This window comes from Manacus candei, unplaced genomic scaffold (genome assembly GCF_025592945.1).
Source record: "Manacus candei isolate 608988 ecotype Guabito, Panama unplaced genomic scaffold, ASM2559294v1 h1tg000016l, whole genome shotgun sequence".
Lineage (NCBI taxonomy): Eukaryota > Metazoa > Chordata > Aves > Passeriformes > Pipridae > Manacus > Manacus candei.
The window spans coordinates 10,178,448-10,192,700 of NW_026138064.1; the positions used below are offsets into that span (position 1 = coordinate 10,178,448).

Below are 14,253 nucleotides of genomic sequence, written 5' to 3' on the forward strand. Positions count from 1 at the left end.
CTTCTCTGTTTTCTTAGCACCACAGCCTGCAGAGAAGCTGACAGGGGTCTAGTTTTTGGCAGTTATTCACAGGTACACCAGTATTCAGAATTTTAGTGGTAATTACAATGATTGTAAGTTTGTGAAGTGGGATTTCAGAAGAGTTACCCCAGCTTGTGATGACACCATGCTCATCTGTCCAAGAAAGACATTTACAAGCAATTATTAAAATATTAATGACCAGAAAAGGACTCCAAGGACATGAGTGATCACAAGCTGAGGTCTTATTTGCCTCCACTGATCAAGACACCAAGTGTCCTGCAATCCTTTCTGTTGGTAGAAGAATACCTAATGTCAAAATTCCCTGCAAGGAAAGGAAACAAGCTAATTCCCTCTCTAAGTGGAGAAATAAAGGATGGAAGTCAAGCTCATAGAGCTGCAAAGAGACGGGTGTCTTGCTAAGCTCTGTCTTTTAGAGGCAGTTCTTGAATTCAGTACCTTACTGGCTATCAGAATCACTGGTTTCCATGTCTCACTTTCCTCTGCAATGTCTGCAAAGCATTTTATTACAGGAATATTCTCACACATTGCTAAGATGCAGCTGGAATGGTAAGTTTTGGCATCTTGCCACATGGATATCAACAGTTTGGATATTTTTTCTGCCTGTCATTGTTCACCTTTTTGCAGAGTAGACCACATAAGGTTTCTATATGTTTCTTGTGGAAGAAGTTTTGATGGGAAACTACTTTGTTGAGGTTATGGGTAGATTTTCAGTGGTTATAAAAGATTCTTCATTCATATCATTGGTACAATTGCCATATGGCAATTTATGCCAGCTGAAGATCTGTGCTACAGCGCATGAGAGCACAGCAGCACACAATTTTCCTTAGCCATCTGATTCTGGAGATGCAAGTGGAATTCTCTCTTTACAATAAAAGGGTATTTGTGAGTCTTCTACTCCCATCAGCAAAATACTCAGTGCAAGCTTATTCTAATATTTGTGATCAGTGTAATTGCACCTGTTTGAGTGCTGTGCTGATTCAGTTCCTTCCTTCTTCATCCAGCCCATCTTTCTCTTTGAAATGCAAACATTAGCAGAGATTAAACTGCCACAATGCAGATAGGCTTGTCAGATTTAATCAGCACAAATCATGCAAATGCTTTTGCAGTATTTGCCCCGATCTGGAGTTAATTTGGCTCCTCCAGTTGCAAAGCAATGTTAATTCCTAGCAGTCCCCTGCACTGTCCAGCTCCACTGACAGCAGCTGCTCTGAGCCCTGCATTGTTGTGTCAGGCACGATGCAGCTGATGCAGGATGAGGATGCTGTTTATCACAAGGCTTCCACAAAACCCTCTACAGAGGGACAATTAGATGAGTTGAGTGGAGATCTGATCATATTTTTCTCAAACAGGTCCCCACACTTATTTCAGGCAATTTGATGTTCTGATGAATGAAGATTGAATGTAAACTCCACAGCCAGCAGACTCGTTCTTCAAGAAGGAATGGTTCAGGCAGGGTTCTGCATGAAAGGAATACAACTAACATTTTCCAAAATTTTCCAATCTTTCTTGTCTCTTGAGTTTTCCTGAAGTTCTGACCTTTATGATAATGTCTCTTTTCACTCTTTATTTTGTTCTTCATCTTGTGGCTCAGCAAAGTCCATAGGAAAGCCATTTATTAAACTTTGCCATGCTCAGTGAACAGCTGTGTTGTCCTAACTTAGCAAGCTGCAATACTAGACCATTTTTTTAGTCAGCATTAAATTTGATCGTCAGCTATGCAATATTCCCAGAAAAATACACATCATCTTGTACAGAAAAAAACCCACAGCCCCCCATTTCTCTCCCACACATCCAAAGCTCAGCTAATTCAAATAAGTGTCTTCATATAATCAGCCCTGAAGGACAGTGCTTGTGTGTAGAGGCAGTATTCCTCCTTGCAAAGCACTTTATGGAAAACCAAGACAGCAGAGTTCTACTTAATTTAGTAAGTCATAGTTTAATTTCACAATCACCTGTTTCATTAAGCTAAATTTAGCTGATTTTTCTTTTTCTTGGGACGTGTATCTTGTTGTACACACTACAATAAAGCTATTAGAAGAAATGACACTCAGGAAGAATAAGACCTGGTATGCTTAATTCCCAGCACACTGGCCAAGTAAATTACAGTTTAAGTTTGTTAGGATTCTATAGAGGTGCAGGTCAGGGACTGCTCTAAATGAAGTCTTCATTGCTTCCTATATGGCTGCATAAGAAATATGTACAAGCAACATCTATTTGTCAGATTAATATGTAGTGATTTAGGTACATGATGTTGCAACTAAAGTGATTAGAATCTCCAGTCTCTCTGATGAAAAAACCATGATACTCTTGAAAATGAAGGGGGTATTTTTACATTTACTTTAGCAGAGACAAACCTCGTTCAAAAAAATTTTTAACAGTATATGAAGATGAATTTGATTTTACCTTTTTCACCTCACAGCTTTGAAAGAGAGAAGAGACCTGGCTGTCATCAGAATGACAGCTGGGACTTTTCATTTTGTAGCTTGGTGGACAAATATGGGAATATTTCACCCTGACATCTCCAAATTAGTTGGATTTTCTCTAGCTTTCATTTTTGAAGTTAAATGCTTGTATGCTTACTGACACATTCAAATTAACACTTTGAGGAGCCCAACACTGCAAAGCCTTTCATTTAAAAAATGAATGGAAGACAACTGAAGAAAATGGGTATTCTAGGAACATTTCTGAGTGGCGATTATAGCTAGGCAAGGCAAAATGAACACCGTAACAAACAGCTTCAAACTTTTCCAAACTTGTGCTGAATCCTTTTCAGAAGATCCTTTAATGACACAATTTTTATTTTTGGCAAAATCATACTGGTAGAAAAAGATGATTTTTACTTGCAGCAATGCAAATTTAAAAGTTTGTAGGACTTTTTCCTTCTTCAGTATCTTGATATGAGAAACTAAATGTTTTGACTCAGTGATGGAAAACAAGATGTTCTGTTCCAAATCCATGTTTCTAAAAGTCACAAGTATTTTATTGTTTCTTTCCCCCACCCCTATTTTACTTAAATATTTGCCTTGTTTTAGAAGTAGCTGGTTTTCAGTTCTTCCTCTGGGAGATTTCAGGTGTCTTTCATTTTCCTTTTTTTTCTTTCTGATTTCTCTCAAAGCTTTTGGTGTAGTTTGAAGACAGTTTAGGTCCTCAGTGGTGCTGTTATGAGAAACATTTCATTTCATTTCATTTTATTTCATTTCATTTCACAGTGAGTTTCCTCACTGGCATCTGACTGACTCAGCCTGTGGTCTCAGTACAGGCTGAACTGCTTTATTGTTTTGCATTAAAGGGCCGTGGCTATTTCTAGAAGTCAGGAAAATCCCTTTCAAGCTAAGTAAAACATTGGTGTTCGTCCCCACTCAGTATCAGTAGCACATTTACCAATTAGACCACGGTCCTATGGCTTGTACTATACAGCTTGAGAAACCAGACCAAGTTCCTCTCCACTGGCTTGCCTTCTTCCTTTGTTGAGCCCTGACCTAGACCTCTTTGCTTTACCCAAACCTCTTGCAAGTGCAGTTGGGGCAGAATGTTTCCATCACATGAGGAAAATCCCTGCCTACGACCCTGGCTGCTCTCCTGATACTAGAGGACACACAGCCGTGCTGAGGTATGGGCCTGTGCTGTCACAGTCAGACTCTGGCACCCAGTCAGGGATATGTTTGCTTCTCTCTGATGAAGTGAGGAATGATTTTTGCTTATGTTTGGTTTTTGTGGTGTATTTTTTTTTCCTATCATGCACAGTTAGTCTATCTCCTTGGTTTAATCAGAAAGCATACTGGTTTTGTGCCAACAGGGGTCTAGGGGGATAACAGAAAAGCAGGCAAATGAAAAGTTGCACCTCTGCCCAGTCATCTGACAGCCCTCAAACATTTGTGCCTCAGGATTTTCCAACCCAGCTGTTTTTACAAGCCCTGGACTGGTTGCTCTCATAGGGATATGCTCGCACATTCAGTACTGTTCTAGATATTGTTCTTTGTAAATGGTAGAGAAAACAACCCAGGTATTGGAAAATATTTATAATTGATCTGTGCTGGTCCACCATTTTCAGTGGACAAAAAGTCCACGGACAATATAAGGAATCAAGGGAAGAAAAGAGGGGTACACAGATGAAACACCTGTTCAGCACAGCCTGTTGCAATCCATTAAGAAGACTTTCCCTTCCCTTCCCTTCCCTTCCCTTCCCTTCCCTTCCCTTCCCTTCCCTTCCCTTCCCTTCCCTTCCCTTCCCTTCCCTTCCCTTCCCTTCCCTTCCCTTCCCTTCCCTTCCCTTCCCTTCCCTTCCCTTCCCTTCCCTTCCCTTCCCTTCCCTTCCCTTCCCTTCCCTTCCCTTCCCTTCCCTTCCCTTCCCTTCCCTTCCCTTCCCTTCCCTTCCCTTCCCTTCCCTTCCCTTCCCTTCCCTTCCCTTCCCTTCCTTCCCTTCCCTTCCCTTCCCCAAACCTTCCTTCCCTTCCCTTCCCTTCCCTTCCCTTCCCTTCCCTTCCCTTCCCTTCCCTTCCCTTCCCTTCCCTTTCCTTCCCAAACCTTCCCTTCCCTTCCCTTCCCTTCCCAAACCTTCCCTTCCCTTCCCTTCCCTTCCCTTCCCTTCCCTTCCCTTCCCTTCCCTTCCCTTCCCTTCCCTTCCCTTCCCTTCCCTTCCCTTCCCTTCCCTTCCCTTCCCTTCCCGAACCTTCCCTTCCCTTCCCTTCCCAAACCTTCCCTTCCCAAACCTTCCCTTCCCAAACCTTCCCTTCCCTTCCCAAACCTTCCCTTCCCTTCCCTTCCCTTCCCTTCCCTTCCCTTCCCTTCCCTTCCTTCCCTTCCCTTCCCTTCCCAAACCTTACCTTCCCTTCCCTTCCCTTCCCAAACCTTCCCTTCCCAAACCTTCCCTTCCCTTCCCTTCCCTTCCCTTCCCAAACCTTCCCTTCCCTTCCCTTCCCAAACCTTCCCTTCCCAAACCTTCCTTCCCAAACCTTCCCTTCCCAAACCTTCCCTTCCCTTCCCTTCCCTTCCCTTCCCTTCCCTTCCCTTCCCTCCCCTTCCCTTCCCTTCCCTTCCCTTCCCTTCCCTTCCCTTCCCTTCCCTTCCTTCCCTTCCCTTCCCTTCCCTTCCCTTCCCTTCCCTTCCCTTCCCTTCCCTTCCCTTCCCTTCCCTTCCCTTCCCTTCCCAAACCTTCCCTTCCCTTCCCTTCCCTTCCCTTCCCTTCCCTTCCCTTCCCTTCCCTTCCCTTCCCTTCCCTTCCCTTCCCTTCCCTTCCCTTCCCTTCCCTTCCCTTCCCTTCCCTTCCCTTCCCTTCCCTTCCCTTCCCTTCCCTTCCCTTCCCTTCCCTTCCCAAACCTTCCCTTCCCTTCCCTTCCCTTCCTTCCCTTCCCTTCCTTCCCTTCCCTTCCCTTCCTTCCCTTCCCTTCCCTTCCCTTCCCTTCCCTTCCCTTCCCGAACCTTCCCGAACCTTCCCTTCCCTTCCCTTCCCTTCCCTTCCCTTCCCTTCCCTTCCCTTCCCAAACCTTCCCTTCCCTTCCCTTCCCTTCCCTTCCCTTCCCTTCCCTTCCCTTCCCTTCCCTTCCCTTCCCTTCCCTTCCCTTCCCTTCCCTTCCCTTCCCTTCCCTTCCTTCCCGAACCTTCCCTTCCCTTCCCTTCCCTTCCCTTCCCTTCCCTTCCCTTCCCAAACCTTCCCTTCCCTTCCCTTCCCTTCCCTTCCCTTCCCTTCCCTTCCCTTCCCTTCCCTTCCCTTCCCTTCCCTTCCCTTCCCTTCCCTTCCCTTCCCTTCCTTCCCTTCCCTTCCCTTCCCTTCCCTCCCAAACCTTCCCTTCCCTTCCCTTCCCAAACCTTCCCTTCCCTTCCCTTCCCTTCCCTTCCCAAACCTTCCCTTCCCTTCCCAAACCTTCCCAAACCTTCCCTTCCCTTCCCTTCCCTTCCCTTCCCTTCCCTTCCCAAACCTTCCCTTCCCTTCCCAAACCTTCCCCCTTCCCTTCCCTTCCCTTCCCTTCCCTTCCCTTCCCTTCCCTTCCCTTCCCTTCCCTTCCCTTCCCTTCCCTTCCCTTCCCTTCCCTTCCCTTCCCTTCCTTCCCTTCCCTTCCCTTCCCTTCCCTTCCCTTCCCTTCCCTTCCCTTCCCTTCCTTCCCAAACCTTCCCTTCCCAAACCTTCCCTTCCTTCCCTTCCCTTCCCTTCCCTTCCCAAACCTTCCCTTCCCTTCCCTTCCCTTCCCTTCCCAAACCTTCCCTTCCCTTCCCTTCCCTTCCCTTCCCTTCCCTTCCCTTCCCTTCCCTTCCCTTCCCTTCCCTTCCCTTCCCAAACCTTCCCTTCCCTTCCCTTCCCTTCCCTTCCCTTCCCTTCCCTTCCCTTCCCTTCCCTTCCCTTCCCTTCCTTCCCTTCCCTTCCCTTCCTTCCCTTCCCTTCCCTTCCCTTCCCTTCCCTTCCCTTCCCTTCCCTTCCCTTCCCTTCCCTTCCCTTCCCTTCCCTTCCCTTCCCTTCCCTTCCCTTCCCTTCCCTTCCCTTCCCAAACCTTCCCTTCCCTTCCCAAACCTTCCCTTCCCTTCCCTTCCCAAACCTTCCCTTCCCTTCCCAAACCTTCCCTTCCCTTCCCAAACCTTCCCTTCCCAAACCTTCCCTTCCCTTCCCAAACCTTCCCTTCCCTTCCCTTCCCTTCCCTTCCCTTCCTTCCCAAACCTTCCCTTCCCTTCCCTTCCCTTCCTTCCCAAACCTTCCCTTCCCTTCCCTTCCCTTCTCCCTTCCCTTCCCTTCCCTTCCCTTCCCTTCCCTTCCCTTCCCTTCCCTTCCCTTCCCTTCCCTTCCCTTCCCTTCCCTTCCTTCCCTTCCCTTCCCTTCCCTTCCCTTCCCTTCCCTTCCCTTCCCTTCCCTTCCCTTCCCTTCCCCTTCCCTTCCCTTCCCTTCCCTTCCCTTCCCTTCCCAAACCTTCCCTTCCCTTCCCTTCCTTCCCTTCCCTTCCCTTCCCTTCCCAAACCTTCCCTTCCCTTCCCAAACCTTCCCAAACCTTCCCAAACCTTCCCAAACCTTCCCAAACCTTCCCAAAACCTTCCCAAACCTTCCCTTCCCAAACCTTCCCTTCCCAAACCTTCCCTTCCCTTCCCAAACCTTCCCTTCCCAAACCTTCCCTTCCCTTCCCTTCCCTTCCCAAAACTTCCCTTCCCTTCCCAAACCTTCCCTTCCCTTCCCTTCCCTTCCCTTCCCTTCCCTTCCCTTCCAAACCTTACCTTCCCTTCCCTTCCCTTCCCAAACCTTCCCTTCCCAAACCTTCCCTTCCCTTCCCCTTCCCTTCCCTTCCCTTCCTTCCCTTCCCTTCCCTTCCCTTCCCCTTCCTTCCCTTCCTTCCCTTCCCTTCCTTCCCTTCCCTTCCCTTCCTTCCCTTCCCTTCCCTTCCCTTCCCTTCCCTTCCCTTCCCTTCCCTTCCCTTCCCTTCCCTTCCCTTCCCTTCCCTTCCCTTCCCTTCCCTTCCCTTCCCAAACCTTCCCTTCCCAAACCTTCCCTTCCCTTCCCTTCCCTTCCCAAACCTTCCTTCCTTCCCTTCCCTTCCCTTCCCTTCCCTTCCCTTCCCTTCCCTTCCCTTCCCTTCCCTTCCCTTCCCTTCCCTTCCCTTCCCTTCCCTTCCCTTCCCAAACCTTCCCTTCCCTTCCCTTCCCTTCCCAAACCTTCCCTTCCCTTCCCTTCCCTTCCCTTCCCTTCCCTTCCTTCCCTTCCTTCCCTTCCCTTCCCTTCCCTTCCCTTCCTTCCCTTCCCTTCCCAAACCTTCCCTTCCCAAACCTTCCCTTCCCTTCCCTTCCCTTCCCTTCCCTTCCCTTCCCTTCCCTTCCCTTCCCTTCCCTTCCCTTCCCTTCCCTTCCCTTCCCTTCCCTTCCCTTCCCTTCCCAAACCTTCCCTTCCCTTCCCAAACCTTCCCTTCCCTTCCCTTCCCAAACCTTCCCTTCCCTTCCCAAACCTTCCCTTCCCAAACCTTCCCTTCCCTTCCCTCCCTTCCCTTCCCTTCCTTCCCTTCCCTTCCCTTCCCTTCCCTTCCCTTCCCTTCCCTTCCCTTCCCTTCCCTTCCCTTCCTTCCCTTCCCTTCCCTTCCCTTCCCTTCCCTTCCCTTCCCTTCCCTTCCCTTCCCTTCCCTTCCCTTCCCTTCCCTTCCCTTCCCTTCCCTTCCCTTCCCTTCCCTTCCCTTCCCTTCCCAAACCTTCCCTTCCCTTCCCAAACCTTCCCAAACCTTCCAAACCTTCCCAAACCTTCCCTTCCCTTCCCTTCCCTTCCCTTCCCTTCCCTTCCCTTCCCAAACCTTCCCTTCCCAAACCTTCCCTTCCCTTCCCTTCCCAAACCTTCCCTTCCCTTCCCTTCCCTTCCCAAACCTTCCCTTCCCTTCCCAAACCTTCCCAAACCTTCCCTTCCCTTCCCAAACCTTCCCAAACCTTCCCTTCCCTTCCCTTCCCTTCCCTTCCCAAACCTTCCCTTCCCTTCCCAAACCTTCCCTTCCCTTCCCTTCCCTTCCCAAACCTTCCCTTCCCAAACCTTCCCTTCCCAAACCTTCCCTCCCAAACCTTCCCTTCCCTTCCCTTCCCTTCCTTCCCTTCCTTCCCTTCCCTTCCCTTCCCTTCCCTTCCCTTCCCTTCCCTTCCCTTCCCTTCCCTTCCCTTCCCTTCCTTCCCTTCCCTTCCCTTCCCTTCCCTTCCCTTCCTTCCCTTCCCTTCCCTTCCCTTCCCTTCCCTTCCCTTCCCTTCCCAAACCTTCCCTTCCCTTCCCTTCCCTTCCCAAACCTTCCCTTCCCTTCCCTTCCCTTCCCTTCCCTTCCCTTCCCTTCCCTTCCCTTCCCTTCCCTTCCCTTCCCTTCCCAAACCTTCCCTTCCCTTCCCTTCCCTTCCCTTCCCAAACCTTCCCAAACCTTCCCTTCCCTTCCCTTCCCTTCCCTTCCCTTCCCTTCCCTTCCCTTCCCTTCCCTTCCCTTCCCTTCCCTTCCCTTCCCTTCCCTTCCCTTCCCAAACCTTCCCTTCCCTTCCCAAACCTTCCCTTCCCTTCCCAACCTTCCCTTCCCTTCCCTCCCTTCCCTTCCCAAACCTTCCCAAACCTTCCCCTTCCCTTCCCTTCCCTTCCCTTCCCTTCCCTTCCCTTCCCTTCCTTCCCTTCCCTTCCCTTCCCTTCCCTTCCCTTCCCTTCCCTTCCCTTCCCTTCCCTTCCCTTCCCTTCCCTTCCCTTCCCTTCCCAAACCTTCCCTTCCCTTCCCTTCCCTTCCCTTCCCTTCCCTTCCCTTCCCAAACCTTCCCAAACCTTCCCGAACCTTCCCTTCCCAAACCTTCCCTTCCCTTCCCAAACCTTCCCTTCCCTTCCCTTCCCTTCCCTTCCCTTCCCTTCCCTTCCCTTCCCTTCCCTTCCCTTCCCTTCCCTTCCCAAACCTTCCCTTCCCTTCCCTTCCCTTCCCTTCCCTTCCCAAACCTTCCCTTCCCTTCCCTTCCCTTCCCTTCCCTTCCCTTCCCTTCCCAAACCTTCCCTTCCCTTCCCTTCCCTTCCCTTCCTTCCCTTCCCTTCCTTCCCTTCCCTTCCCAAACCTTCCCTTCCCTTCCCTTCCCTTCCCTTCCTTCCCTTCCCTTCCCTTCCCTTCCCTTCCCTTCCCTTCCCTTCCCTTCCCTTCCTTCCCTTCCCTTCCCTTCCCTTCCCTTCCCTTCCCTTCCCTTCCCTTCCCTTCCCTTCCCTTCCCTTCCCTTCCCTTCCCTTCCCTTCCCTTCCCTTCCCTTCCCTTCCCTTCCCTTCCTTCCCTTCCCTTCCCTTCCCTTCCCTTCCTTCCGAACCTTCCCGAACCTTCCCTTCCCTTCCCTTCCCAAAACTTCCCTTCCTTCCCAAAACTTCCCTTCCCTTCCCTTCCCTTCCCTTCCCTTCCCCAAACCTTCCCTTCCCAAACCTTCCCTTCCCTTCCCAAACCTTCCCTTCCCTTCCCAAACCTTCCCTTCCCTTCCCAAACCTTCCCAAACCTTCCCTTCCCTTCCCTTCCCAAACCTTCCCTTCCCTTCCCTTCCCTTCCCTTCCCAAACCTTCCCGAACCTTCCCTTCCCTTCCCTTCCCTTCCCTTCCCTTCCTTCCCTTCCCTTCCCTTCCCTTCCCTTCCTTCCCTTCCCTTCCCTTCCCTTCCCTTCCCTTCCCTTCCCTTCCCAAACCTTCCCTTCCCTTCCCTTCCCTTCCCAAACCTTCCCTTCCCTTCCTTCCCTTCCCTTCCCTTCCTTCCCTTCCCTTCCCTTCCCTTCCCTTCCCTTCCCTTCCCTTCCCTTCCCTTCCTTCCCTTCCCAAACCTTCCCTTCCCAAACCTTCCCTTCCCTTCCCAAACCTTCCCTTCCCTTCCCTTCCCTTCCCTTCCCTTCCCTTCCCTTCCCTTCCCTTCCCTTCCCTTCCCTTCCCAAACCTTCCCTTCCCTTCCCTTCCCTTCCCTTCCCAAACCTTCCCTTCCCTTCCCTTCCCTTCCCTTCCCTTCCCTTCCCTTCCCTTCCCTTCCCTTCCCTTCCCTTCCCTTCCCTTCCCAAACCTTCCCTTCCCAAACCTTCCCTTCCCTTCCCTTCCCTTCCCCTCCCTTCCCTTCCCAAACCTTCCCTTCCCAAACCTTCCCTTCCCAAACCTTCCCTTCCCAAACATTCCCTTCCCTTCCCTTCCCTTCCCTTCCCTTCCCTTCCCTTCCCTTCCCTTCCCTTCCCTTCCTTCCCTTCCCTTCCCTTCCCTTCCCTTCCCTTCCCTTCCTTCCCTTCCCTTCCTTCCCTTCCCTTCCCTTCCCTTCCCTTCCCTTCCCTTCCCTTCCCAAACCTTCCCTTCCCTTCCCTTCCCTTCCCAAACCTTCCCTTCCCAAACCTTCCCTTCCTTCCCTTCCCTTCCCTTCCCTTCCCTTCCCTTCCCTTCCCTTCCCTTCCCTTCCCTTCCCTTCCCTTCCCTTCCCTTCCCTTCCCTTCCCTTCCCTTCCCTTCCCTTCCCTTCCTTCCTTCCCTTCCCTTCCCTTCCCTTCCCTTCCCTTCCCTTCCCTTCCCTTCCCTTCCTTCCCTTCCCTTCCCTTCCCTTCCCTTCCCTTCCCAAACCTTCCTTCCCTTCCCAAACCTTCCCTTCCCTTCCCTTCCTTCCCTTCCCTTCCCTTCCCTTCCCTTCCCTTCCCTTCCCTTCCCTTCCCTTCCCTTCCCTTCCCTTCCTTCCCAAACCTTCCCTTCCCTTCCCTTCCCTTCCCTTCCCTTCCCAAACCTTCCCTTCCCAAACCTTCCCTTCCCTTCCCTTCCCAAACCTTCCCTTCCCTTCCCAAACCTTCCCTTCCCTTCCCAAACCTTCCCTTCCCAAACCTTCCCTTCCCTTCCCAAACCTTCCCTTCCCAAACCTTCCCTTCCCTTCCCTTCCCTTCCCAAACCTTCCCTTCCCTTCCCTTCCCTTCCCTTCCCTTCCCTTCCCTTCCCTTCCCTTCCCTTCCTTCCCTTCCCTTCCTCCTTCCTTCCCTTCCCTTCCCTCCCTTCCCTTCCCTTCCCTTCCCAAACCTTCCCTTCCCAAACCTTCCCTTCCCAAACCTTCCCTTCCCTTCCCAAACCTTCCCTTCCCTTCCCAAACCTTCCCTTCCCAAACCTTCCCTTCCCAAACCTTCCCTTCCCTTCCCTTCCCTTCCCAAACCTTCCCTTCCCAAACCTTCCCTTCCCTTCCCTTCCCTTCCTTCCCTTCCCTTCCCTTCCCTTCCTTCCCTTCCCTTCCCTTCCCTTCCCTTCCCAAACCTTCCCTTCCCTTCCCCTTCCCTTCCCTTCCTTCCCTTCCCTTCCCTTCCCTTCCCTTCCCTTCCCTTCCCTTCCCTTCCCTTCCCTTCCCTTCCCTTCCCTTCCCTTCCCTTCCCTCCTTCCCTTCCCTTCCCTTCCCTTCCCTTCCCTTCCCTTCCCTTCCCTTCCCTTCCCTTCCCTTCCCTTCCCTTCCCTTCCCAAACCTTCCCTTCCCTTCCCTTCCCTTCCCAAACCTTCCCTTCCCTCCCTTCCCAACCTTCCCTTCCCTTCCCTTCCCTTCCCTTCCCTTCCCTTCCCTTCCCTTCCCTTCCCTTCCCTTCCCTTCCCTTCCCAAACCTTCCCTTCCCTTCCCTTCCCAAACCTTCCCTTCCCTTCCTTCCCTTCCCTTCCCTTCCCAAACCTTCCCTTCCCTTCCCTTCCCAAACCTTCCCTTCCCTTCCCTTCCCTTCCCTTCCCTTCCCTTCCCTTCCCTTCCCTTCCCTTCCCTTCCCTTCCCCTTCCCTTCCCAAACCTTCCCTTCCCAAACCTTCCCTTCCCTTCCCTTCCCTTCCCTTCCCTTCCCTTCCCTTCCCTTCCCTTCCCAAACCTTCCCAAACCTTCCCGAACCTTCCCTTCCCAAACCTTCCCTTCCCTTCCCAAACCTTCCCTTCCCTTCCCTTCCCTTCCCTTCCCTTCCCTTCCCTTCCCTTCCCTTCCCTTCCCTTCCCAAACCTTCCCTTCCCTTCCCTTCCCTTCCCTTCCCTTCCCAAACCTTCCCTTCCCTTCCCTTCCCTTCCCTTCCCTTCCCTTCCCTTCCCTTCCCTTCCCAAACCTTCCCTTCCCTTCCCTTCCCTTCCCTTCCCTTCCCTTCCCTTCCCTTCCCAAACCTTCCCTTCCCTTCCCAAACCTTCCCTTCCCTTCCCAAACCTTCCCTTCCTTCCTTCCCTTCCCTTCCCTTCCCTTCCCTTCCCTTCCCTTCCCTTCCCTTCCCTTCCCTTCCCTTCCCTTCCCTTCCCTTCCCTTCCCTTCCCTTCCCTTCCCTTCCCTTCCCTTCCCTTCCCTTCCCTTCCCTTCCCTTCCCTTCCCTTCCCTTCCCTTCCCTTCCCTTCCCGAACCTTCCCTTCCTTCCCTTCCCAAAACTTCCCTTCCCTTCCCAAAACTTCCCTTCCCTTCCCTTCCCTTCCCTTCCCAAACCTTCCCTTCCCAAACCTTCCCTTCCCTTCCCAAACCTTCCCTTCCCTTCCCAAACCTTCCTTCCCTTCCCAAACCTTCCCAAACCTTCCCTTCCCTTCCCTTCCCAAACCTTCCCTTCCCTTCCCTTCCCTTCCCTTCCCAAACCTTCCCTTCCCTTCCCAAACCTTCCCAACCTTCCCAAACCTTCCCAAACCTTCCCTTCCCTTCCCTTCCCTTCCCTTCCCTTCCCTTCCCTTCCCTTCCCAAACCTTCCCTTCCCAAACCTTCCCTTCCCTTCCCTTCCCAAACCTTCCCTTCCCTTCCCTTCCCAAACCTTCCCTTCCCTTCCCTTCCCTTCCCTTCCCTTCCCTTCCCAAACCTTCCCGAACCTTCCCTTCCCTTCCCTTCCTTCCCTTCCCTTCCCTTCCCTTCCCTTCCCTTCCCTTCCCTTCCCTTCCCTTCCCTTCCCTTCCCTTCCCTTCCCTTCCCTTCCCTTCCCTTCCCTTCCCTTCCCTTCCCTTCCCTTCCCTTCCCTTCCCTTCCTTCCCTTCCCTTCCCTTCCCTTCCCTTCCCTTCCCTTCCCTTCCCAAACCTTCCCTTCCCAAACCTTCCCTTCCCTTCCCTTCCCTTCCTTCCCTTCCCTTCCTTCCCTTCCCTTCCTTCCCTTCCCTTCCCTTCCCTTCCCTTCCCTTCCCTTCCCTTCCCTTCCCTTCCCAAACCTTCCCTTCCCTTCCCTTCCCTTCCCTTCCCAAACCTTCCCTTCCCTTCCCTTCCCTTCCCTTCCCTTCCCTTCCCTTCCCTTCCCTTCCCTTCCCTTCCCTTCCCAAACCTTCCCTTCCCAAACCTTCCCTTCCCTTCCCTTCCCTTCCCCTCCCTTCCCTTCCCAAACCTTCCCTTCCCAAACCTTCCCTTCCCAAACCTTCCCTTCCCAAACATTCCCTTCCTTCCCTTCCCTTCCCTTCCCTTCCCTTCCCTTCCCTTCCCTTCCCTTCCCTTCCTTCCCTTCCCTTCCCTTCCCTTCCCTTCCCTTCCTTCCCTTCCCTTCCCTTCCCTTCCCTTCCCTTCCTTCCCTTCCCTTCCCTTCCCTTCCCTTCCCTTCCCTTCCCTTCCCTTCCCTTCCCAAACCTTCCCTTCCCTTCCCAAACCTTCCCTTCCCTTCCCTTCCCTTCCCTTCCCTTCCCTTCCCTTCCCTTCCCTTCCCTTCCCTTCCCTTCCCTTCCCTTCCCTTCCTTCCCTTCCCTTCCCTTCCCTTCCCTTCCCTTCCTTCCCTTCCCTTCCCTTCCCTTCCCTTCCCTTCCCTTCCTTCCCAAACCTTCCCTTCCCTTCCCTTCCCTTCCCTTCCCTTCCCTTCCCTTCCCAAACCTTCCCTTCCCTTCC

At 52.3% G+C, this 14,253-nt stretch overlaps 1 long non-coding RNA gene across 1 annotated transcript; it reads right to left on the bottom strand.

Annotated features, from left to right (window-relative positions):
* Positions 1 to 7,057: 7,057 nt before the first annotated feature.
* LOC127468892 (uncharacterized) lies at positions 7,058 to 8,412 on the bottom strand. The gene is made up of 3 exons (XR_007903723.1): positions 8,382 to 8,412; positions 7,766 to 7,900; positions 7,058 to 7,114 (listed from the first exon to the last, which is right to left on the bottom strand). It is a non-coding gene; the product is annotated as an uncharacterized LOC127468892 (long non-coding RNA).
* Positions 8,413 to 14,253: the final 5,841 nt, after the last annotated feature.